The following is a 24,083-nucleotide window of genomic DNA, read 5'->3' as shown; positions in this document are numbered from 1 at the left end:
CCACATCTAACCTCTGGCCTGGAATGGACTCCCTCCACACAACCACCAAACAATCACACTTCCCCCCTTCAAAGCCCTACTGAGAGCTCACCTCCTCCAGGAGGCCTTCCCAGACTGAGCTCCCCCTTTCCTCAGCTTCTCCTCCCCTCCTCATATCCTCAACTCCCTATCTCTGCCCTTCTCCTCCCCACAGCACTTGTATATATATGTACATATTTATTATTCTATTAATTTTATTTATGATGTGTATATACCTGTATATATAATAATAATAATAATAATAATAATAATAATAATGGCATTTGTTAAGTGCTTACTATGTGCAAAGCACTATTCTAAGAGCTGGGGGGGATACAATGTGATCAAGTTGTCCCACGTGGGGCTCACAGTATTAATCCCCATTTTTACAGATGAGGTAACTGAGGGTCAGAGAAGTTAAGTGACTTGCCCAAGGTCACACAGCAGACTTGTGGTGGAGCCGGGATTCGAACCAATGACCTCTGACTCCAAAGCCCGGGCTCTTTCCACTGAGCTATGTTGCTTCATATTTATTACTCTATTTATTTATTTTTTGATTTGTACATATTTATTCTATTTATTTTATGTTGTTAATATGTTTTGTTTTGTTGTCTGTCTCCCCCTTCTAGACTGTGGGCCCACGGTTGGGTAGGGCACCATCTCTATATGTTGCCAACTTGTACTTCCCAAGTGCTTAGTACAGTGCTATGCACACAGTAAGCACTCAATAAATATGATTGAATGAATGAATGAATATCTATAATTCTATTTATTTGTATTGATGCTATTGATGCCTGTCTACTTATTTTGTTTTCTTTTGTTGACTCCTTCCCTCCTTGACTGTGAGCCCGTTGTTGGGTAGGAATTGTCTCTCTTTTTTGCCGAACTGTACTTTCCAAGCACTTAGTCCAGTGCTCTGTATTCATTTCATTCAATCGTATTTATTGAGCGCTTACTGTGTGCAGAGCACTGTACTAAGCGCTTGGGAAGTACACAGTACACAGTAAGAGCTCAATAAATATGATTGAATGAGTCAATGAATGGCTGTGATAGATGAAATGGAGGTACTGGGAGTAAGTTGACATAAGACTGTGAGCCCACTGTTGGGTAGGGACCGTCTCTATATGTTGCCAACTTGTACTTCCCAAGCGCTTAGTACAGTGCTCTGCACACAGTAAGCACTCAATAAATATGATTGATTGATGAGGAGTGACGGGTGTGTGTCTGTTATGGCAGGAGAGCAGCCAGGTGAGCCAGGAGGGAGAGAGTCTGTTTGAGAGCCCTCGGTTAGGAGTTTCTGTCGGAGGTGGAGATGGATGGATGACCGTCTGGAGGTATTAGAGAAAGAGGGAGATGTGTGCGGGATGATTCTGTGGAAGAATGATCCAGACGGCTGGTGAGGACAGGGTATTGCCTGGAGTCTTTAAATCCATTCAGAGCACCACAGAATTATCTTAGGAGACTATCCATTTCCTGATGGCTAAGGATCGTTTCATCTGGAATCAAAATAAAAAGTAGCCTTACACTTAGATCAAGCATGTGGTGTCTGTTCATGTAAAATTTAATATGCTAACTGGCCTTTGATTTGTTCCTGGGTGAGCACATCCTCTTATTAATATTTGCAAATGTTCAGGGTAGACTGTAAGCGCCTTGAGAAGCACCATGGTCTAGTGGTTAGAGCATGAGCCTGGGAGTTAGAAGGAGCTGGGTTTGAATCTCAGCTCTGCTACTTGTCTGCTGTGTGACTGTGGGTAAGTCCCTTTGCTTCTCTGTGCCTCAGTTCCCTTATCTGTAAAATGGGGATTAAGACTGTGAGCCCTATGTGGGACAGAGACTGTGTCCAAGCTGTTTAGCTTGTATCCACCCTGGTGCTTAGAACAGTGCCTGGCACATTCATTCATTCAATCACATTTATTGAGCACTTACTGTGTGCAGAGCACTGTACTAAGTGCTTGGGAACATATAGAGACGGTCCCTACCCAACAGTGGGCTCACAGTCTAGAAATAATAATAATGATAGCATTTATTAAGCGCTTACTATGTGCAAAGAACTGTTCCAAGTGCTGGGGAGGTTACAAGATGATCAGGTTGTCCCACGGGGGGCTCACAGTCTTAATCCCCATTTTACAGATGAGGGAACTGAAGCCCAGAGAAGTGAAGTGACTTACCCAAAGTCACACAGCTGACAATTGGTGGAGCTGGGATTTGAACCTGTGACCTCCGACTCCAAAGCCCTTGATCTTTCCACTGAGCCATGCTGCTTAACAAATACCTTATCATTTATCCTTCCAGACTGTGAGCCCGTTGTTGGGTAGGGACTGTCTCTATATGTTGCCGACATACTTCCCAAGCGCTTAGTACAGTGCTCTGCATACAGTAAGCACTCAATAAATATGATTGAATGAATGAATGCATTAGTATCATTAGGGTTTATGTCTACCAACTCTATTATATTGTACTTTCCCAAGTGCTTTGTACAGTGCTCTACACACAATAAGCACTCAATAAATATGAGTGATGATAGATTGATTAACTGATCACTCAGAGAGTGCCTAGCATGGACATAGGTTGTCATTCATTCATTCCTTCATTCAATCGAATTTATTGAGCACTTATTGTGTGCAACACATTGCACGAAGCACTTCGGAGAGTACAGTAGAACAATAAAAGCATGGCTTAGTGGAAAGAGCACAGGCTTGGAAGTCAGAGGTCATTGGGTTCTAATATTGGCTCCGCCACTTGTCAGCTGTGTGACTTTAGGCAAGTCACTTCACTTCTCTGTGCCTCAGTTACCTCATCTGTAAAAGGGAGATGAAGACTGAGAACCCCACGTGGGACAACCTGACAACCTCGTATCTATCCCAGGGCTTAGAACAGTGCTTGGCACATAGTAAGCACTTAACAAATACCATTGTTATTATTATAATTATAAAGGGACACATTCATTCGTTCATTCATTCAATCGTATTTTTTGAGTGCTTACTGTGTGCAGAGCACTGTGCTAAGCACTTGGAAAGTACAAGTTGGCAACATATAGAGACGGTCCCTACCCAACAGTGGGCTCACAGTCAAGAAGACACATTGCAAGGAAATACTTTCAGTAGTAGAAATAATGGAATCGCCTCAGCAGTTCTACGTGAACATCACCGTAATAATAATAATAATGATGATGGCATTTATTAAGCGCTTAGTATGTGCAAAGGACTGTACCAGTTGGGAAAGAATCAATCAGCCAATCAGTCATATTTATTGAGCACTTGCTGTGTGCAGAGCACCATACTAGCGCTTGGGAGAGGACAATATAGCAATATAACAGACACATTCCCTGCCCACAGTGAGCTTACGGTTTAGAGGAGAAGGAGCATAAGACATGTTCCTTCCCCACAAAGGAGTTTACACTTTTTGAATCAGTTACTCAGGCAGTTAGAAGTCAGATCGACGGGTTGGGAACATACCGTCTTCAAGTAAGAGCTTGGAACTACTTCGGAGTGACTATGGTTCTGGAAGCATCTCCTCACAACCAGTTTTGGAGGGTGAAAAGTGGGATTTGAATTCAGAAAGAACAGCCCCCGCTTAGAGTCGGACCCCCTGTCTTTCAGCCCAAGGTTCCTGGCCCGGAGGGGAATTCCCCTCAGGGTCGTTCTCAGCCCCTCTCTGGAGGGCTGGCATGTGGAGACCGGCTTGGGGAATAATGGGATCTGGGGCTATTTTCATTTGCTTTCCTATGAAGCCGGCCAATTTCTCCAGGGGGAAGTAAATTCTCCAAATGGGAAGTTAAAATGGCCCTCGACCCTCTAGAGTTTTCTGTTCCTACGACACGAGTAATGATGGATTCGGGCTAAAGTTTCTGAAGAACTATTTTTCACTTCTGAGGCTGGCCTTGTTTCCGGGAAAGGATGCTGATGCCTTAGGAAACCAAAGCGGGCTTTGGCAGGAATGGGAACAGTACGGTCCAGATTTTAGAGGTGTTCATCACACTTGGATAATAATAAACTGATAATAATGATAATAATAATAAGGATCAATCAGATTTATTGAGTGCCTACTGTGTGCAGAGCACTGTACTGAACACTTGGGAGAGTGTGATACAACTGAGATGGCAGACACATTCCCTATCTACGATGAGCTCATAGTCTGGATGGAGAGACAGACACTAATATAAAAAAGAATTATGGTTATGTACATAAGTGCTGTGGGGTTGAAGGAGGGGTGAATAAAGGAAGCAAATCAGGGCACTACAGAGGGAGTGGGAAAAGAGAAAATAGTCTTTATTTTACATAGCAGTTTTATTATCTCACGGTACATTCGCATCGCAAAATGTCAATGCTGTCCTTCCACCATTCCTGAGGGATAGGGGAATCTATTTATTACTCTCATTTAACAGATGAGGAAACTGAGGCCCAGAGAACTGAAGTGACTTACCCAAGGTCATCCAGTTCATTCACACTACACATGTCAATGTTGTCCTTCCACCAGTCCTGAGGGATAGGGGAATATGTTTATTCAGCCCTTTAAACAGATGAGGAAACTGAGGCCCAGAGACTTGAAGTGACTTGCCCAAGATCACCCAATGTATTCACATTACAAATGTCAGTGTTGTCCTCCCAGCATTCCTCAGGGAATAGGGGACTATAGTCATTTCCCCTGTTTAACAGATGGGGAAACTGAGGCCCAGAGAATTGAATTGATTTGCCCAAGGTCACCCAGTGGGGTTAGAACCAGGGCCCTCCAATTCTCCCACCCATTCCCTCTCCACTCCATCGCACTGCCTCCCTAATGAAAAGTGATTGAAAACAGTTGAAGAGACCATAGCCATCATTTGGTCTTTCCAAGGTCAGATAGCCTCCACGTCGACGTTGAAGCGGATGGCATTCCCAAATGCTGAGGCTCGCATTCCTCCTCTCCTCCTCCATCTCTCTTGAATCGAGGATTCATAGACCATGTCGAATGGACGGTCTCTGGGGGCACAGAGGAATAGAAAATAACCGTGTGAAATAGTAATAGTCATAATGCTACCATTAGCAGAAAAAAATGCTGACCTGCTGTTTAGGAGAACAATAAAACATTCGGACTACTGAAGTCGTCGCTTTCCAGCCTGCAGCGCAGGAATCTCTTGCCAGCAGCCTTCCTGAGTCTCGGGGAATGAAAACAGGGAATTCCGGAGGTAGATAAGCACTTGAAGTTCTGGAAAAGAGTCAGGCTCCTGGAATCAGAACTCTGCTCAACTCAGTGAACAAGTTCAGTCATTCAGTCGTATTTATTGAGCGCTTACGGTGTGCAGAACATCAACTCTATTGGATTGAACTTTCCCAAGTGCTTAGTAGAGAAGCAGCATGTCATAGTGAAAAGAGAATGGTGCTGGGAGTCAGAAGGTCATGGGTTCTGATCCCAGCTCTGCCACAAAATAATAGTAATAATAATAATAATGGCATTTATTAAGTGCTTACTATATGCAAAGCACTGTTCTAAGCGCTGGGGAGGTTGCAAGGTGATTGGGTTGTCCCACGGGGGGCTCACAGTTTTAATCCCCATTTTACAGATGAGGTAATCGAGGCCCAGAGAAGTTAAGTGACTTGCCCAAAGTCACGCAGCTGACAATTGTCAGAGTTGGGATTTGAACCCATGACCTCTGACTCCAAAGCCCATGCTCTTTCCACTGAGCCACGCTGCTTCTCTAATACTAATTATAACAATGGCATTTGTTAAGCATCCACTATATGCCAGGCACTATACTAAGCGCTGGGATGGATACCAGTGAATTGGGTTGGAAACAGTTCCTGTCCCACACAGGGCTCACAGTCTCAATCCCCATTTTGCAGATGAGGTAACTGAGGCCCAGAGAAGTGAAGTGACTCGCTCAAGTTCACACAGCAGACAAATGGCAGAGCCAGGATTAGAACCCATGACCTTCTGATTCCCTGGCCCGGGCTCTAGCCACTACAACATGCTGCTTCCCATTTGTCTGCTATGTGACTCTGGGCAAGTCACTTCACTTCTCTGTGCCTCGGTCACCTCATCTGTCAAATGGAGATCGAGTCTGTGAGCCCCACGTGGGACAGGGACAGTGTCCAACTCGACTTGCCTGTATCCACCCCAGCGCTTAGTACAGTGTCTTGCACATAGTAAGAGTTTAATGAATACCACCAGTATTAGTAGTAGCATAGGCTCTGCCCAAAGTAAGCACTCAAAAAATACCACTAATTGATTGGTTGAACACAATCATGCCGAACAGGCCATGTGAGGGGAATGACTAGGACCCTACTACCCAAACAAATGGTTACTACAGTGTTCTGCACACAATAAGTGCTCAATAAATATGATTGAATGAATGGAGAGCTGAAATTGGGAAACTGAACCAGTTAGGGCAGAGGGAATGTGTTAAGGACGCAGTAAAACAAAACCTTTGATTGTGCTACGTCTCAGCTGAAAAGTAGGAGTCGATTATTGAGGCTAGACCAATGTGGTATATTGCCATAACCAAAATGGCGGCTCTCTTCAAGTCAAGGCCCCATGAGGGACGAGGAATATGGAGACAAAAGGGAAAACAGTGTCCCTCATGCAAATCTTTAAGTGCAATTATACAACTGACAAATACAATAAAACAAAAGAATGGAGGAACCGAAAATTCAGGATTGGAACTGAATTGGTTGTGATTATTTCTCCCGACCCACAATCCATCAATTCCTCAATCAGTCATATTTGTTGAGCACTTACTGTGTGCAGAGCACTGTGCTAAGCACCTGGGACAGTACACTATAACAGAGTTAGTAGATACATTCCCTGCCCTCATGGAGCTTAGAGTCTAGAGCACACCCATACTGTGGTTTTCACTTGCCCGATTCTGAGAGAGTTGTTGATGGCACGTTCTTAGACAGAAAAACAAAAAAAACACCCTGCTTAGTCCAGCAGGTGTTTAATTCTTCATTTCTTAAGGATCGTTATCGAAAGTTTCCAGATTGATATATTTTGTCTGCTAAATAATAATGATGGCATTTGTTAAGCACTTACAATGTGCAAGCACTGTTCTAAGCACTGGGGGGGATACAAGGTAAGCAGGTTGTCGCACATGGGGCTCACAGTCTTCATCCCCATTTTACAGATGAGGCCCAGAGAAGTGAAGTGACTTGCCCAAAAGTCACACAGCTGATAAGTGATGGAGCCGCGATTAGAACCCATGACCTCTGAATCTAAAGCCAGGGCTCTTTCCACTGAGCCACGCTGCTTCTCTAAATGACTAAATGACATCGCTGAGGATGAAAGAGGCTGGTTAGGCCTTGGGAGCCTGCTACTGCCACATACAATCATTAAGGAACCTTCCATTCCTTTATTTGCTCTCTCTTTCTCCCTCTTTTTATGTTCAAGCTTTGTTTTATTGATTTTTTTTTCTTAAATGAGAACCTCTGCTGTAACCCTCAGACACTACCCCTTCAAGCAATCCAGGGATAGTGGTAGGATCACGTTGGCATGATTTCAGAAAATGTGTTGGGAATATTCTTATTTACGAAAGGCATTAGGGTTTCACAGCTTTCTACACAGGCTTAGTGTGACCTAGAGTAAAATTAAGGAATCATTTAGTGAATTTGGAAACAATCCACCGACCCTGGCTACCTTGCATCTTCTCAGCGCTTAGAACAATGCCTCGCACATGGTAAGCGCTTTACAAATGCCATTAGTATTATTATTATAGGAGGGAGAACTGGTATTGAATCTCACTTTTATAGATAAGGAAACTGAGACCCAGAGATACTAGTAACTTGCCCATGGTCACAGAGCAGACAAGTGGCAGAGCCCAGTTTAGAATTCATGTCCTCTGACTCCCAAACTCGTGATGTTTCCACTAAGTAACACAGTTTGGCAAGAGCCAACCCAACTTTCCCCTCTGGCTCCTGAATAAAAAACAATTGCTTTAGTCCCTTATTCCTATTCTTCTTCTGAAGAGCATCTCGCTTGTCTCTTATCATTCTGGCGCCTGCAGACTTAATCTTCTCCGCAATAAAAGTTACATCTGTAGTGGTGGCTCACCAGATTACCTCAAAAATCACTTCCCCTAAATCCCTTCCTTCTTATTCTCTCCTCCATCCAGCCCCTTCTCACTTCTCAATGGCAACCTACCCGTCCTTTTCTTTTGAATGATTGTGTCCTCAAAAATCAAATTCTGCAGCTGCTTATAATTCTCTTGCAGGTGCCACTGATAGATGATTATTCCCCATGGGTTTCTAGCATAATTCCACCAGGCTCATTTATCACATACAATTACATCTATTCTACTTCTTAAATGCTTTTTTTTTCGTTTGTTTCTTGTAGACTCACAAGGAACACCATTATATCAATTTTCCACTAACATCTGTGGATAAAAAGCATTACAATAGGAAGGGAGTTTCTTCAGGGTACGGCCTCATATTCTGTTCTGTCCCCAGTGCTCGTACAGAATGGCGCTTTCTCTCTCTTCTTGGAATTTTAAAAATGGAAACAAAACTCCGTTTTGGGGAGGGGTTCACTGGAGCAACTTTTGAGACAATACGTTGGTTATTAAGGATCTAGAGAGATAGAATACAGGGATTCGAACTTCACAATGGAAAAGTCTCAGAAGTAGAAGTCGTTCAAAGCTCAGGTTTTGAAAACAAACAAAAAGTAACTAGCAGGCATGGCTCAAAGCACTCGGAAGTGAGATGAGACTTGGTTCTTCCCGGATTGATGGCTAATTGGAAATGATAGACCATCCAGTGAACAAAACAGTATGCGCCCAAATCAGAGTGACTTTTGGCCAGGAGGCTAGGGATGAGGGGAAAAACAAAACAGAACAAAATCTGTCCTTCCGGAGTCTGGGAGCAGTTGTGATTCATTAATTCATTCATTCAATCATATTTATTGAGCGCTCACTGTGTGCAGAGCACTGTACTAAGCGGTTGGGAAGTACAAATCGGCAACAGATAGAGACGGTCCCTACCCAACAATGTGCTCATGTGCTCTGAAACTCTTGCAAAATTCGGAATGAAACATGGGCAGGGAATCCGTGTGCTTATTGTTGTACTGTACTCTCCCAAGAGTGTAGTGCAGTGTTCTGTGATTGAATGAATTCCCTGTGCTGTGGGAATTGGAGAGGGATTTGCTGGAGAAAGTGGTGAGGTACATATTCATCATTCTACTTATTTTATTAATGATGTGTATATATCTATAATTCTATTTATTTATATTGATGCCTGTCTACTTATTTTGTTTTGTTATCTGTCTCCCCACTTCTAGACTGTGAGCCCATTGTTGGGTAAGGATTGTCTCTGTTGCTGCTTAGTTCAGTGCTCTGCACCAAGTGTTCAATAAATATGATTGAATGAATGAAGTCATGCTTTTTTTTAATGGTATTAATTAAGTGCTTACTATGTACCAGGCACTGTACTAAGTACTGGAGTAGCTACAAGATAGTCGGGTTGGACACAGTCCCTGTCCCACATAGGGCTCACAGATTTAATTCACATTTGACAGAGGAGTTAGCTGAGACACAGAGAAGTGAAGTGACTTACCCAAGGTCACACAGCAGACCAATGGTGGAGGCGGGTTTAGAACCCAGGCCCATCTAACTCCCAGGCCCGTGTTCTATCCACTAGGCCACTCTGCTCCCCAGTGGGCTCTCCCAAGTGCTTAGCACAGTGCTCTGCACTCAGTAAGTGCTCAATACGTACCATTAATCGATCGATGATGACAATATTAATCAAATGTTCCTTTAAATCATTTTATTGTGGAAATGGCAGATTGAGCTGTTTCACACTGTCTCACTCCCTACTGTTTGGTTTTTTTTTGGCTGTTTTATGGTATTTGTTATGCGCTCACCAAGTACTGTTCTAAGTGCTGGGATAAATACAAGTTTGTCAGGTTGGACACAGTCCCTTTCCCACATGGGATTCACAGACTAAGCAGGAGTGAGTAGAATATCGAGCCCGTTGTTGGGTAGGGACTGTCTCTATATTTTGCCAACTTGTACTTACCAAGTGCTTAGTACAGTGCTCTGCACACAGTAAGTGCTTGATAAATACGACTGAATGAATGAATCTCCATTTTACAGATGAGGCACAGAGAAGTTAACTAAATTGCCAAGGTCACACAGAAGGAAATTGGCAGAGCCAGGATCGGAATCCAGGTTCTCTCACTCCCAAGCCTGCGCTCTTTCCACTGGGCCACACTCCTTCCACTAGCCTGGTGTACCACTGTGGACATGTGACTTCACTACTCTGTGCCTCAGTTTTTTCATCTGTAAAATGGGAATGAAATACCGCTGCCCTCTCCCTCTTTGAGTTTGCCATTAATAAATACCATCATTTTTATTATTGTCATTATTGTTTCAGGGTTTTCCTTAACCCAGAAATCCTCAGGTTTTCCTTAGAATAATAATGCTGGTATTTGTTAAGCGCTTACTATGTGCCAAGCACTGTTCTAAGCACTGGGGTAGATACAGGGTAATCAGGTTGTCCCATGCGGAGCTCATGCTTTCAATCCCCATTTTACAGATGAGGTAACTGAGGCCTAGAGAAGATTAGTGACTTGTCCAAGGTCACACAGCAGACAATAAGAATAATAATAATGTTGGTATCTGTTAAGCGCTTGCTATGTGCCAAGCACTTTTCTAAATGCTGGAATAGATACAAGGTGATCAGGTTGCCCCACTCGGGGCTCACAGTCTTGATCCCCATATTACAGATGAAGCAACTGAGGCCCAGAGAAATGACGTGACTCGCCCAAACTCACACAGCTGACAGGTGGCAGAGTCGGGATTAGAACCCACGACCTCTGACTCCCAAGCCCCTGCTCTTTCCACTGAGCCACGCTGCTTCTCAGCTAAGGATACCAGTATTAGTTCAAGGCATCCATATTATTGGTGCTGGAAGAGATATCATGCATGTTATCATTCAAAAATGGCTCATGGGACTACAGTTCATTCTTTCATTCCATCGTATTTATTGAGCGCTTACTGTGTGCAGAGCACTGTACTAAGCACTTGGGCAGTACAAGTCGGCAACATATAGAGACGGTCCCTACCCAACAACAGGCTCACAGTCTAGAAGGGGGAGACAGACAACAAAACAAAACATGTAGACAGGTGTCAAAATCGTCAGAATAAATAGAATTATTTATGTGAATTCCTTCATGCTAGATTACTTCATGGAAAGTAAATAGATTTTGAAGGCCACCTGTACCAACCAATAGTTGATGAGAAACCAGTGAACCGGTGAAAAGCCCTCCTGCTGGATTCATGCTTGCTTTTGTTTCCAAACCTCCCAACTGTGGTGACAGGCCAGGCAGCTGAACCCGGATGGCTTCTTCGGGCCACTGGACTCTACGAAGCTGCTGTGCATCACTCACTGCTTTTGTGTTTCCTCCCTTGGGGACTTTTAGGCACTGTACTAAGCGCTAATCTGGCTGGACTCAGTCCATGTTCCACCTGGGGCTCACAGTCTTAATCGCCATTTTACCGATGAGGTAACTGAGGCACAGAGGAGTGAAGTGACTTGCCCATAGTCACACAGCAGACAAGTGGTGGATCCAGGATTAGAACCCAGATCCTCCTGACTCCAGTGCTGTATCCACTAGGCCACACTGCCTCATTCTCACCTGTCCCGCCATCGACCCCCATCCCACGTCCTTCCCCTGGCCTGGAATGCCCTCCCTCCGCACATCCACCAAGCTAGCCCTCTTCCTCCCTTCATAGCCCTACTGAGAGCTCACCTCCCCCAGGAAGCCTTCCCACACTGAGTCCCCTTTTCCTCTCCTCCTCCCCATCCCCCCAGCCCTGCCTTCTTCCCCTCCCCACAGCACCTGTATATACGTTTGTACAGATTTATTACTCTATTTATTTTACTTGCACATATTTACTATTCTATTTATTTTGTTAATGATGTGCATATAGCTTTAATTCTATCTGTTCTGACAATTTTGACACCTGTCTACGCGTTTTATTTTGTTGTCTGTCTCCCCCTTCTAGACTGTGAGCCAGTTGTTGGGTAGGGACCGTCTCTATGTGTTGCCAACTTGTAATTCCCAAGTGCTTAGTACAGTGCTCTGCACACAGTAAGTGCTCAATAAGTATGACTGAATGACTGAAAATCAAAGAAATACCTTCAGGGATGTCTAAAACATAAAGACACCCATGTCTCCTTAACCCACCTGCTTCTGGTTGGCAGGGGCAAAATGGGAAAATGCTTTTCTCCGAGGGTTAAACATTTGTCTGCTGTTTGACTTGGGGCAAGTCACTTCACTTCTCTGTGCCTCAGTTATCTCATTTGTAAAATGGGGATTGAGACTATGAGCCCCATGTGAGACAGGGACTGTGTCCGACCCGATTTCACTTTATCCACCCCAGTGCTTAGTACAGTGCGTGGCACACAATCGGTGCTTAATAAAGACCACAATTATTAGTATTATCATTATTATTCAGTCCCTGAATCTGTCCAAATGGCTTGAAAGGGACTTTCACTAGTACAATTATGGAGGACAAGACCAAAGAAGCGAAAGCAGGAATGATTAATGTGATTTCTCTATGCTTGGGAAACGCTAGCTAGCAACAGACTCGCTGAGAACCTTTTAAGCTATGCTTAATCTTTCACGTTATCTGCAGGCGGCAGTGACGTCTTACAGTGGTTTACGGGGATGGTTTTACTTAAAATAGTCTTTTTTAATATGTTAATACCTTCGGTAGTGAAGTGAAAGTTGAAGAGAAGATAGCCTTATCAGGAAACCACTAAAAACATCTCTCCATAATTTTTAGAAGAGATTAGAGGAACAGCAAAACAGTTTAAGCATCTGGGGACACCTGAAGATTCAAGATTTTTGGTCTATATAGGTCAACCATTGAAAGGCGCTGAAAAACAAAAAACAAAGCCAGACACATTGTGTTTCAATTCGCCGAAAACCCTTCCTCAACTTGCAGCAAAGTGCAGCTTTGAGAAGACTAGTTCCTTTCCCTTAAGGATGCCTCCCAAAGTCCAGACAGTTGAGAGGAGATTTGTGAGGTGACGATTCTAGCTATCGCTAATCCTCAAAGTGGTTTAGAGGAATTCAGCATAAAGTGTGGAGGGGGAGGATAAGCATTCCCAATTCACTCTTCATCAGGATGCTATTTAAACAATTTGGGCTTATCCTTATTTGAAACCCCCCCAAATAAAGTGCATTATTCCAATTGCAGGACTAATATGTTCGTTTTGCCATCTTTGTGCTCTGAAATAGCACTTTATTTTTTTTTAATCTGTAGTATAAATATTGCAGAGTGTTTTGTTTGTTTGTTTTCTTTTAGTCCATCCATTGGTCTTATTCAATGATTGAAATGGGGTTGTATGATTTCAGAATACTGATGGTTTCAAAGTATTTGATTTAGTTCATTCATTCAATCAATCGTATTTATTCATTCATTCATTCAATCAATCATATTTATTGAGCACTTACTGTGTGCAGAGCACTGTACTAAGCGCTTGGGAAGTACAAACTGGCAACATATAGAGACGGTCCCTACCCAACAATGGGCTCAGTCTAGAAGGGGGAGGTGATTTCAGTTAAACAGAAATATCATCATGCACCTAAATCTTTGTTACAATTATACACTTCCCTTATCGGGTAGCTGATCTCACTGAATTGTCTATAAGCAAGGGACAACAAATTTAAAGCCAGCTGAATTTTATAGTAAGATAAAATTAATATTTACTCAATCCCTGCTACTGTGCTTCCCTTTTTCTTTTTGAATGTCATATTTCCAGGGGAGTATTAGAACTGAGAAACCACACTGCAGTTCTGAATGACTGCTGTAGGAAAACATCGCTTCCTAGGATGAAGCAATAAATTTTTTGTGCTAAGGGCCTGAAGCCAGTTTGGGGAAGAGGTAAGGAAGGCATATACTACTTGAACAAATAAAGGGGGAAGCATATTGGTGATTCTTTGGCCTTTCAAGTGGAACCAACATCAAGAGTGGAAAGCTGGTTGAGAGTTGTTAAGCAATACAGAGAAAGTCAAGTCCTTGGGGCAGAGAAGGGTTTTGGGATGGTTATTCTGGAGTGCTGGATGAGACCATTGACCAAGCCACAGAAGGATAATTTCTTATTCCAATCCTTAAGCATAATTGTTATTAGGACAATTTTGCCAAAGGATCAAAAAGGGACAAGATAATAATAATAATGGTATTTGTTAAGTGCTTACTATGTGCAAAGCACTGTTCTAAGTGCTGGGCAGAGGGAGGGCATTCCAGGCCCAGGGGATGACGTGGGCCGGGGGTCGATGGCGGGACAGGCGAGAGCGAGGTACGGTGAGGAGATCAGCGGTGGAGGAGCGGAGGGTGCAGACTGGGCTGTAGAAGGAGAGAAGGGAGGTGAGGTGGGGGGGGGCGAGGTGATGGACAGCCTTGAAGCCCAGGCTGAGGAGTTTCTGCCTGATGCGCAGATTGATTGGTAGCCATTGGAGATTTTTGAGGAGGGGAGTGATGTGCCCAGAGCGTTTCTGGACAAAGATAATCCGGGCAGCAGCATGAAGTATGGATTGAAGTGGAGAGAGACACGAGGACGGGAGATCAGAGAGAAGGCTGATGCAGTAGTCCAGACGGGATAGGATGAGAGCTTGAATGAGCAGGGTAGCGGTTGGGATGGAGAGGAAAGGGCGGATCTTGGCAATGTTGTGGAGCTGAGACCGGCAGGTTTTGGTGAGGGCTTGGATGTGAGGGGTGAATGAGAGAGCGGAGTTGAGGATGACACCAAGGTTGCGGGCTTGTGAGACGGGAAGGATGGTAGTGCCGTCAACAGAGATGGGAAAGTCAGGGAGAGGGCAGGGTTTGGGAGGGAAGACAAGGAGTTCAGTCTTCGACATGTTGAGCTTTAGGTGGCGGGGAGACATCCAAATGGAGATGTCCTGAAGGCAGGAGGAGATGCGAGCCTGGCGAGAGGGGGAGAGAGCAGGGGCAGAGATGGAGATCTGGGTGTCATCAGCGTAGAGATGATAGTTGAAGCCGTGGGAGCGAATGAGGTCATCCGCCAAGCTAGCTCTCTTCCTCCCTTCAAGGCCCTACTGAGAGCTCACCTCCTCCAGGAGGCCTTCCCAAACTGAGCCCCTTCCTTCCTCTCCCCCTCGTCCCCCTCTCCATCGCCCCATCTTACCTCCCTCCCTTCCCCACTGCACCTGTATATATGTATATATGTTTGTACATTTTTTTTTACTCTATTTATTTATTTATTTAATTTATTTGTACATATCTATTCTATTTATTTTATTTTGTTAGTATGTTTGGTCTCTGTCTCCCCCTTTTAGACTGTGAGCCCACTGTTGGGTAGGGACTGTCTCTATATGTTGCCAATTTGTACTTCCCAAGCGCTTAGTACAGTGCTCTGCACATAGTAAGCGCTCAATAAATACGATTGATGATGATGATGATGATGGTGGATACAAGGTAATCTGGTTGTCCAACATGGGGCTCACAATCTTAATACCCATTTTACAGATGAAGTAACTGAGGCACAGAGAAGTTAAGTGACTTGCCCAAAGTCACACAGCCAAAAAGTAACAGAGCCGGGATTAGAACCCATGACCTCTGACTCCCAAGTCCATCTTCTTTCCACTGAGCCACCCTGCTTCTTGGTGGGGTCAGGCAATTAAACCAAAGCTATTACTAATTTTAGCAAGAGTCAGTTTTGAATTCATCATGTCAGGGTCCATGCAGTGTCTCAGTAGCCTTATCCGCTGACTGGAAAACCCAATTCCCATTTAAATCAATCAATCACTCAATCTGTCACAACGATAGATATTCAGTGCTTTAGTGGATTTGTCCACTATGGCATTGACCCACTTCTCTATTTGACCAATGAGAGGCCGTGTGGACTAATGGGAAGGGCCTGCCCCCCCCCCAACCCCTGTTGTGTGCTGTGTGACCTGGGATAAGTCATTTTACTTCTCTGTGCCTCAGTTTCCTCATCTGCAAAATGAGGATTAAATTATATTCCCTTCTTCTTAGACTGGGAGCCCCATGTGGGCAGGGACTCTATCCAACCTGATGATCTTGTGCCTACCCAGTGCTTAGTATAGAGCTTGACCCATAGTGAGTGTTTAACAAGTATTATTATTTGTGAGCCCACCTTCTAGACTGTGAGCCCACTGCTGGGTAGGGACCGTCTCTATATGTTGCCAACTTGTACTTCCCAAGTGCTTAGTACAGTGCTCTGCACACAGTAAGTGCTCAATAAATGCGATTGAATGAATTATTATTATTATGATTATCAGTATTATTATTATTATTATTATTATTACAGGACATCCTTTGATTTTCAGCCTACCTATTGGCACCCTAATTTTAGAGAAATCTCTGTTAAAGTAGTGCCATCTCTCTCCCATTTAATAATAATAATAACAATGGTACTAGTTAAGTATGTACTGTGTGCCAAGCACTGTTCTAAGCGCTGGGGAGTATACAAGGCAATCAAGTTGTCCAACATGGGGCTCACAGTCTTCATCCCCATTTTACAGATGAGGGAACTGAGGTAGAGAGAAGTTATGTGACTTGCCCAAAGTCACACAGCTGATAAGGGGCTGAGCCGGGATTAGAACCCATGACCTCTGACTCCCAAGCCCGGGCTCTTTCCACTGAGCCACGCTGCTTCTATCTCTCCACTGCAGTGGTCTCCACGCTGTGATCAACAATGGAGCAAGCACTCTCCACAAATAGCTGCTGTCTTCAATCCAAGCTGCCAATGAGCCCACTGTTGGGTAGGGACCATCTCTATACGTTGCCAACTTGTACTTCCCAAGCGCTTAGTACAGCACTCTGCACACAGTAAGCGCTCAATAAATACGATTGAATGAATGAATGAAACTCTCGTGCTTGAGGTCACGGTAGAAAATCTCAGAAGGCAGACAGGAAAATCCTTCTGTGGCCATTAAACCTGCCATCCCCCTCTGGCAGGTGATGTTACATAGTTTCGATAAATGACCTGGGGTTCCCTCTGATCTTTCCACTCACTTTTCCCACTCTTCCCAGCTCACTCTCTTTTTTCCTCTCATGCTGACCTAGTCACAGGGCTTCTTTCTTGGTCTTTCCCGCTGCCGAGCTCCTGGTCACTTCTTCTCCCATAGCTACAACTCCCTCTCCAATCGAATCTGAAAATCAATGATATTTATCGAGTGCTTACCCGAGTTGGTAGGTGTGATCCCTGACCACAAGAAGCTTAGAGTCTCCCCAGGGTAGATGGGCATTAAAGCAGATTAGGGATTTATTAAATCATTCAATCACATTCTGCCGCTTCCTTACTGTGTGGCCTTGGACAAGCCTCTTAACATTTGGGGAAATGACCATTCTCCTTCTCTTTTATAGTGTTGTACCCCTTGTAACCCCCTCCCTGGAGAGTTTTCAGTCCTCTACCAGTCTTGGCTACAGGAGGGAGAGTCCAGCAGAGGCCTGTCCATTCCATTGCTAGCTTGGCCAGTGGCTAGTGAGTGGAAGGTCATCTGCTACAAGTCAAAACTCACCCATGCTGGGCAGCAGCATCAAGGGAGAGAGTCAAGGGTGGAGACTCAAGCTTACTACGTGGAAGGCGGCAATGGTAAAGCACTTCCGTATTTCCAAGAAAACTCTGTGGATCCACTACCAGAACGATTGCAGATGGAGAGCGGGGCGTTCTGCGAGAGATGTGTCCATGGTGTCGCTATGGGTCGGAAACAACTCGACGGCATAAGACAAGACAAGACCCCTTGTATCTGATCTGATTATCTTGTCTTTATCCGAGTGCTTGGCATTTAATAGAGAAGCAGCGTGACATAGTGGATAGAGCACGCACCTGGGAGACAAGATCATGAGTTCTAATGAACCTCCACTAGTCTGCTGTGTGACTTTGAGCAAGTCACTTCACTTCTCTGTGCCTCTGTTACCTCAGCCTTAAATGGGGGATTGATACTATAAGCTCCATATGGGACAGGGACTGTGTCCAACCTAATTTGCTTGTAACCACTGCATCATCATCATCATCATCATCAATCGTATTTATTGAGCACTTACTATGTGCAGAGCACAGTACTAAGTGCTTGGGAAGTACAAATTGGCAACATATAGAGAAAGTCCCTACCCAACAGTGGGCTCACAGTCTAAAAGGGGGAGACAGAGACCACAGTGCTCAATACAGTGCCTGGCACACAGTCAGTGCCTAACAAATGCCACAATCATTATTATCAATTATTAATTATTAAATTCCCCCATTATCATATACGTCTCTGTTTCTCTTTGAGTCCAGATTTGAAGTCATTTGAATCTGGTGTAATTCAGTCCTTCTATGAAACCCCTCAAAAACCTTCATCAGAGTGTCCTCTGGAATAACCCTAACAGCACAGCATGAGATTTTTAAGTGCTACTCATTTCACTTACATATGTAAGAATGAGAAATAATAGCAATAATTACTCTCCAAGCATTGGCTTGGTTTTAGTGGGTCTCTGAATTTTGAAGCTCAGATTCATAAGAAGCTCCAATTATGAATGCATTGGCTTGGTAAAATGACTGTGATTGAAAGTTTTCATCATCAATTAAGAACTTTTCTCCACAAAGCCAACAGTGCTACTTCCTTTAATTCTAGCCATTTTCTTCAGCCCAAATTGGCTCCATGCACAATCTTTGTTCAATTCTAAACTACCGCTTGTGTCATGAAAAAAAATCTAATATATTGCTCAACCCAATATCACATTTTTTTCTGGAAGTCATCGGGGTCTAAAGGTTATAATTTTTTTTTTTTTGCTCTTTCACATGAAAGAACGATTCTTCACCCTCTCGATTAAATAGAACATATTTGCAACTCCAAAGTGTGCTAGTCTTTCAAAATATATTTCTTTTTTCCCAATTATTAGTTCTTATCGCCCAGGCCCAAGGCTAAATGGGAAGTTGCCACCTTGTTGCCGACTTGTACTTCCCAAGCCCTTAGTATAGTGCTCTGCACAGAGTAAGCGCTCAATAAATACAATTGAATGAACGAATGAATAAGTTTGTAAGGTAATTGGTTAATTAGTTAACTAAGGCATTTGTTAAAAGTTTACTATATGTCAGACACTGTTCTAAGCACTGGAATAGATACAAGTCAATCAGGTTGGACATAGTCCCTGTCCCACATGAGGCTCAGAGTCTAAGTGGGAGGGAGAACAGGTATTTAATTCCCATTTTACAGGTGAGGAAACTGAGGCACAAAGAATTTAAGGGACCTGACCGAAGCCACACAATGAACAACTGACAGATCGGGATTAGAACTCAGGTTCCCTGACTCTCAAGCCCGGGCTCTTTCAACTAGCCCATGATTCTTCTCTTGTATCTACCGCAGTGCTTAGGACATAGTGGGCACTCAGTAAATATTACAGTAAAATTAAAGTTTGATTTAAAATACTCATAAGCATAATACAATATCACCCATTACTCTTTCCTCTCTTTTTTCACTCCATGAATTGACAGAGGCTCAAATCTTCCTTATTCCCATTTACTGCAAAGGTTGTAGTTTAATTTCATATCTGACAGAATATCAGCTCTCCCACCCTTCAAAACCTCATTAAAAGCACATCTCCTCCAAGAAGTCTTCCCTGACAAAGTCCTCGATTCCTCTTCTCCCACTCCATTCTGCACTACCCTTGGAACTTGATCTGCACCCTTTTTTCACCCCTCCCTCAGCCCCACGGCAGTTACGTCCATATCCGTAATTTATTTATATCAATATCTGTCCTCCCACCCATCCCTAGTCTGTAAGGTCATTGTGGGCAGTGGAACGTGTCTATCAACTCTGTTATATCGTACTCTCCCAAGTGCTTATAGTACAGTGCTCTGCTCGCAGTAAGCACACAGTAAATACAATTGAATGACTGATTGATTGATTCCCAAGGAACAGCTTCCATCGTGGTGAATACATTATGCTCAATTCCAGGGCAGAAAAAAAAAAATCATGGCCCATATTTCCCTCTGGCATGAAGACAATCAGTTTTTTATTTTACTTTTTTTTTTTTTGGAGAGCTGTCCATCTTCCCTTTAATACACTTAATCCCTTTGCAGAAAAGTGCAGGCCAAAGGGGAGAAGCGGGACTATGACTTTCATCGGAAGCTGATTATAGAGAAGGCCGAATGGTAGCCAAGGGTACGGCTCCAGAGAGGCAGTGAGTTCACTGTTCTGAGAAAATAAGAACCAAAGAAGGAGCCAAACAGAACGCCGCTCTTCATTCCTCTCCACTTGGATAAGTCGCACTGACTTCCAGACTAATTAACTGGAAAACATTTTCCGGGCTATCCAAGGACAGTGGGAGCAAAAGATGAATGGGGTTTATGAAAGGCGAGACATAGGATCTACAAGTGTTTGGGTGGATTTTTAAAGTGATGATAGTCTGTGGGGAGGAAAGAGTTCTGGTCCGACATTCAGCTTGCTCACTTGTTCCACCATCCTCATGATTCAGGGCAAGTTTGCCTAGACTTGTCGCTGTTAGAAAATTTTATGAATGGGGTGAGGCATCTCATTGGCTCCAGAGAAAACCCTGAGTGTTTTTACTTGGCAGTATCAAAACATTCCCAGTGTTACCTCCGATGAATCCCCCTCCACCCCCACCCCCGCTGTTTTCCTTTGTTTTCATAGTAGTCAGAGATGACAAGCCAAAGAAATTCAGTTGCTGGAATGTCTGACAGCTTGTAGTTCTCTTAACAAACATTTTCCAAGTTGCGAGTAGCAGGGAGAAAATGCTTTTCAGCATCTGGAAAGGTGAAGATCATAAAGTCGGGGTCACCGAGTTCCAAACGAGCATCCTTTTAATGTCCAAGCAAGGACTGGAAAGCATAAATTCCTTGCTTCCAGAATTATGGAGGAAAGTCAAGAGTTTTGAAAATAGCAAGTGCTTACCCCTCCTTCCAAATCGATCCATCAGTCATCTTTATTGAGAGCTTAATGTGTTCAGAGCACTGTACTAAGTGTGTAGGCACATTTCCTGCCCAAAACAGGTTTACGGCCTAGAGTGGTTCATACTTATCCACAGCAATTTCATATACAGGTTTAATCAACTGCCTGCTCGATTATTTATTTTGGCATGCTGTTTGTCAATAATTTTATGTTTATCCTTTCTCATGATAAACATAACCTCCTCATGAGTAGGAAAATCACTCAACAAATCATATTTATTGAGTGCTTACTGTCTCTTAGCACTTATGTACTTATTTATAATTTATGTATTTATTTATTTGTATTAACGTGTGTCTCCCCGCTTAAACTGTAAGCTCACTATGGGCAGGGAGTGTGTCTGTTTATTGTTATATTGTATTCTCCCAAGAGCTTAGTAAAGTGCTTAGCACACAGTAAGCGCTCAATAAATATAATTGAATGAATGAATGAGTGTGCAGAGCACTGAACTAAGTCCTTGGGAGAGACAATATAACAGAGTTGGTGGACATTTTCCCTGCTCACAATGAGCTCACAGTTTATTAATCAATCAGTGGCTAGCATTCATCTACCCAATACCAAGAACTGGGTACGAAGAGCTTGGAAGAGAATAACAGAGTTATCATCAATCATCGATCGTATTTATTGAGCGCTTACTATGTGCAGAGCAACGATCCCTACCCTTAAAAGAATTTACAATCTGTAATCTAGAATTACTGTTACTCTTACTCCTAGTACTTTCCTGGTGGAAATGCAACTGTTAAACACTATTTAGCTCATCTCTCCTAAAGAATGCATCCTGTACCAGGGCTGGGGGAAGCCCCCTTTCCAGGAAATGGGATCGTAATTTGTTCATTCAGAATCCCTAAAATCAAAAAGAATCTATTGCCTACTTTTTTTTGATGGCATTTATTAAGCACTTAATATGTGCCAAGCACTGTTCTAAGTGCTGGGGAGGTACAGGGTGATCAGGTTGTCCCACGGGGGGCTCACAGTCTTAATCCCCATTTTACAGATGAGGTAACTGAGGCACAGAGAAGTTAAGTGATTTGCCCAAAGTCACGCAGTTGACAATTGGCAGAGTCGGGATTTGAACCCATGACCTCTGACTCCAAAGCCCGGCCTCTTTCCATTGTACCACGCTGCTTCCCCTGCTTCAGCCACCTTGTAAAATATGGGGGCGGGTGTTGGGTTTTTTTGTTTTGTTTTTTTCTATTTAATTAGCATGTACCAGGCTTCTTGGCAGCAAACATCTGTGGCCATCCCTGTCCTCTTGTTCAGCGGAATTAAAAACAACTACAAACATATGTCAAAGAAATCCGTTTTCAACTATTTGTTTCTAGAGAAGTTGGGAAATATTGGAAAGAATTTCAGTGGGCTGAGAATTCAAGCTATGAGTACCCCTGTCATCGTCATCATTATTCTCATTTAGTAAGGACTGGACTAGGCAGTTGGGGAAGGCTCATAAGTAGGACACAGGTCCAGCCTTCAAAGAGCTCAATGGCGAAGACGAGGAAACATAAATCGCAAATATACGGTACTTCAGAGAACACAGAAGCAGCTAGGAATTAACCAATGGTATTTATTGAGTGCTTATTGTGTCCAGAGCCCTTTATTAAGAACTTGGTCTCCTGACTCTCAAACATGTGCTGTTTCCACTAGACTATACTATTCCTGGTTGGGGAGTTATAAAGTGGGGTGATGCGGAATTAGTTAGAGAAGGTTGGAGGAGATGCGATTACAGAAGGGGGAGTAGGTGCCTTTCTATAAGACCATCACACTGTGTTTTTCATTCCATTAGCCCCACCCAAGCCTTTCCCCCGTAAAGCCCAAGAGTTTCGATTGGCAACGCTTCCGACCCCACGGGAAATATTAAAAATAAAATCTTCACTTCAAGGAAACAATAGAGAGGAGACTCCATCCTCCCAATCTCAAGGCCTCCAGAATTCAAAAACAAAGACAGCAGTACTGATCGACATTTCAATATTCTCAGTGGTGCCCAGGGAAAGAAATGATCTTGAAATTGCCTGGATCGAGAAGGAAGGTGAGAACTATCAATGAATATTAAACACCCTGGGCTAAAGTTGAGCGCTTTCACCTCGACCCATGCCAGAAGCAAATTAGAGGGGGAGGTGGGCGATGGGCCTGAGACTCTGGGTGGACCCACGGACTCGTTCCGTTAATTACATTTCTGTTTATGCACCATTGGGTGTTTCTGATCTTCCATCAGAAATGGGAGATAGGTTCCTTGGGTTTCCCAAAATGCAGTTGCCTCATTTTAGTCTGAGCCCTCCTCCCCCAGTTAAATCAGATCAACTCTTACCCTTTTACAAATAGTATTTCCAAAGTGCTTATTTTGCTTCAAAGAACTGGGCTAAGCAGCGGGTTAGAAAACAAAATAATCCTATAGATTGTGAGCTTTTTGAGGACTGGGAATATATCTATCACATTGGTTATATTGTAGAGGATGTGGGTTCTAGTCCCTGCTCCTGCCACTTGTCTGCTGTGTGACTTTGGGCAAGTCACTTAACTTCTCTGTGCCTCAGTGACTTCATCTGCAAAATGGGGATTAAGACTGTGAGCACCCTGTGGGACAGGGCCCATTTCCAACCTGATTACCTTGCACCTAACCAGTGTTTAGAACAGTGCCTGGCACATAGTAAGTACTTAGCAGATACCATAATAATTTACTCTCCCAAGTGCTTAGTACCACTCTCTGCACACAGTATACACCCAGTGAATGTGATTGATTGATAATCTGATTAGACGCAGCGTGGCTCAGTGGAAAGAGCCTGGGCTTTGGAGTCAGAGGTCATGAGTTCTAATCTCACCTCCACCAATTGTCAGCTCTGTGACTTTGGACAAGCCTCGTTCCCACCTGTCCCGCCATCGACCCCCGGTCCACGTCATTCCCCGGGCCTGGAATGCCCTCCCTCTGCCCATCCGCCAAACTAGCTCTCTTCCTCCCTTCAAGGCCCTACTGAGAGCTCACCTCCTCCAGGAGGCCTTCCCACACTGAGTCCCCTCCTTCCTCTCCCCCTCGCCCCCCCTCCATCCCCCATCTTACCTCCTTCCCTTCCCCACAGCACCTGTATACATGTATATATGTTTGTACATATTTATTACTCTATTTATTAATTTATTTATTTTACTTGTACATATCTATTCTATTTATTTTA

The sequence above is a fragment of the Tachyglossus aculeatus genome, chromosome 12, assembly GCF_015852505.1.
Source record: "Tachyglossus aculeatus isolate mTacAcu1 chromosome 12, mTacAcu1.pri, whole genome shotgun sequence".
Lineage (NCBI taxonomy): Eukaryota > Metazoa > Chordata > Mammalia > Monotremata > Tachyglossidae > Tachyglossus > Tachyglossus aculeatus.
The sequence above is the reverse complement of the archived record's forward strand: the minus strand, read 5'-3'. Positions refer to the sequence as shown.